The sequence below is a fragment of the Penicillium manginii genome (assembly GCF_028828005.1).
Source record: "Penicillium manginii strain IBT 31320 chromosome Unknown utg000008l:1.0-3226943.0:1.0-3228205.0, whole genome shotgun sequence".
Lineage (NCBI taxonomy): Eukaryota > Fungi > Ascomycota > Eurotiomycetes > Eurotiales > Aspergillaceae > Penicillium > Penicillium manginii.
In genome coordinates this window covers 2,115,828-2,119,614 of record NW_026643109.1, presented here as the reverse complement: position 1 = coordinate 2,119,614, position 3,787 = coordinate 2,115,828, and positions in this window count along the sequence as shown.

Genomic DNA, 3,787 nt, shown 5'->3' with positions numbered 1-3,787 from the left:
TAAACTTTAGTAAGAAGTAATTAACTCTCTTTATATTCCCTTTAGTAATCTAATTTTATCTTAGTTATACTAGAGATTTATACCTAATTTATACCTAATTTATACCTAATTTATACCTAATTTATATAATAGTCTAGATAAATAACTTAATATAGTATTTTCTCTATTCTTAAAGTTTCTTTAAGAATTAGTCTCTATTATTATTTATATATATTATAAGTTAATTTTTCTTTTCTTTAATTACTATCTAAAATCTTATCTAGTTATAGATCTTTAATCTATTCTTTAGTATTTACTATTATAATTCTAATTCTTCTCTTTTAACTATCTAAGACTAAGAATAGTTCTCTCTATCTACTAGAATCCTATTTCTAAATTTAGTAAATTTTACTTTAAATATATAGATCTAATTTACTCTATTTCTAATATTAATTTAGAATATATTTAAGTTAAAGAATATTAAAGAAGAATCTAGTCTAGATTCTACTAGAACTAATTTAAATCTAAACTAAAAGAATTTTACTATAAAACTATTATTTTTTAATTAGAAAAGAAAGAATTCTAAATACTCTATTAAAGAATAAATTTATAACTAGTTTATATAATAGTAAAAACTAAATAAATTTCTTAAGTTTAAGAAATATACCTAAAAATTTTAAGAATAACTCTATAGAGAAATTTCTCTAAGTAAAAATATATTCTTATACTTAAAGTTAACTAAGATTAAGGAAATTAAAGTTTCTAATCTTACTACTAAGTTTATCTACTAAAAATAATATTTTTAAATTAATATTTTTTTAGTAGTTTTTTAGGAAGTTTTTTATATTTATTATTTTATTATTTAGAATCTTTATTCTAAGACTAATAGATTACTTTTAGTACTAAAGATCCTATAAATTCTATAATAATTATTTAGAAAGAATTCTTAATATAGACTATTAGTATTATTTTTTAATTAGATAATTTTGAAATAGATACTATTTTTAAATATAATAAATTTTAATAAGATAATAATAAAAGTCTAACTTAGTTTTATTTTTATCTCTTAGGATATAAAAAATATATAAAATAAATATCTAAAAAAAGAACTAATTTTAGTCTAAATTAGATAAATTACTAATAAATTCTTTTTATTAACTTATAGACTAAGTAAGACTTTCTTAATATTAAATAGCTAGATTAATAAGATAAAATATTAATAGAGAATTATAAAAAAAGAAAAAAGAAATTAAAACTATTTATCTAGAAATAGTTCTTAGTTAATTTTAAATTAAAGTTAAAATAATAATTTTTCTTAAGATAACTAAAATAAAACTAGAAATAAATAACTAAAATAAGATAATTTAAGATTAAATTAGAAGTAAAATAAAACTAAAAGATAGTTAAAGAATACTAGTAACTTTTTCTAACTCTTTAGTACTAGTAAGAAATATTTTTATAGAACTTACTATAAATATAGTTTTAAGAATTATATTAAACTAAATTACCTAAAGTTCAAAGATACTAAGATAAAGATCTAAAAAACTAAGAAAACTAAAGATAATTTTCTAAAAATAGTAGAAAAAGATAATAAATTAAACTAGATTCTATAGATTTAGATTTATAGTTTTAAGTAGAAACTATTATATAATTATATATCTCTATTATAGTAAAAAAAGATATCTTAATATATACTAATTTAGATATATATACTAAAGTTAACTTAATTAACTATAAATTTATTATTAAGTATATTTTATAATTATAAATAGATTATCTAAAATACCTAGAAAAAAAATTCTCTTTAATAGAGAAGGTATTAGAGAGAATTTATAATTGATTTATAGCTATATTAGTATTTATTATCTAATCTTTAATATTAAATTATAATACTAAGATTAAAGGTAACTTTAGTATTCTAGATTTAGTAAATATTACTCTATAAATCTAGAAGTAATTATTTAATTCTAACTATTAAATTATAAGTATATTATTATATATATTTCTAAGAGTCTAGAGTAATTTAACTTAGTGATAACTTTATCTTATAAATAGACCTAAATAGAAAATTAGTAAATAATAAACATAACTCTAATATAGATAATATTACTTATTCTTAGTTAAAGTAGAGTATAAATAATTCCCTATAGAACTAGGTTATAAAAAACTTATAAGTTGCTTTAGAAAAAACTAGACTAAATTACTTCTTAAAAGAAATTACTATTAAGAGTATCTTATAATCTATATAAGAGTATAAAGATACCCTAATATCAACTATATAGAGAATTATAACTACTTCTAATCCTAATAAGATCTTGTCTTTTAATCAACTTTATTACTAATTTTCTATAATTATCTATAAAATATACCTAGTTAATATAATTCTTAATCTCTAAACTAATAACTAGATAGAATAGATAAACTAAGTATTAGAAGACTATTTTTAGTATTTCATTAGTAAATAAAAAAGATATTAATTATAATTACTAAAAAATATTTAACCTACCTCTAAAATATCTATAGAAAGATAAAAAAAGATCTTCTATAAGTATAGATATATAATAGTAAATACTAAGGGATAGGCTAGAGACCTATAGCTAGGTAAGACTTTAGATATTAATTAAAGAGTAGGAGAGTCAACTAATAATATATATAAATAGTAATAGAGACTAATTCTTAAAGAAACTTTAAGAATAAAGAAAATACTATATTAAGTTATTTATCTAGACTATTATATAAATTAGATATAAATTAGGTATAAACCCTTAGTATAGTTAAGATAAGATTAGATTACTAAAAAAATATATATATAAAAAGAGTTAATTATTTCTTACTAAAGCTTACTCTCTTTAATATAAGCTCTATAATAACTATCTTATCTTCTAATAAAGCTTAACCTTAGATATTTATAGTTAAAGAGATATAATCCTTTAAGTAATAGCTCTATTAGACTATACTCTTTGAAAACTATCTAATAGTAATCTAAATTAGAAAATTTAATATAAATAAGATAGAAAAAAAAACTGGAAAACTTACTATAAGAAAAATAACCCTAGAAACTATTAAGAAAAGAACTTTTAAAAATATTAAAGAGAAAAGAAATTAAAGATAGACTTTTTAAAAGAAAAAACTATTTAAAGATAGAGAAAATCTAAAATTTAAATAAGAAAAAACTAGGAAACTATTAAAGAAAAAACTATTACTTCTTAGATATATATTTCTTTAAACTAAATTGAGATAAAAACTAGCTAAAAACCCTTCTAAAAGAGAGGGAAAAGATCTAGAAAAAATTTTATTACTTAATTTACAAAATATCTTCTTTCTCTATATCTATCTAGTATACTTTATACTAGATAATATAGAGATAGCTATCTAAGATTGATTTAAAGTAGTATTAAAGAAGAACTAGTTTTAGAGACTAATAGTTCTAAAAAGATAGAGAAGGAGAAAAAAAAGAATAAAGATATAGATAAAAAAGATAGATCTAAGAATAAAGATAATAATAAAATTTATATCTCTTAGGTATAGAAAACTATTATACTAGTAATAATTATTTAAAACTATAATAAGGAAAAAAAAGAGTTTAAGAGATTATAAGGACTTAAACTATAACTAAAGAAAAAGAGATTATTACTTAGACTAAAGTTTTAGTAAAATTAAAACTTATCTAAAAAAGTAGTATTATTATATTTTATCTCTAAAAACCTAAATATAGCTTTTATTAAAAATACCTTAACTATACTATATTTATTATAGTTATCTAAAGAGAAATTATATATATTAGACTATAAGTAATTCCCTTTAGTAA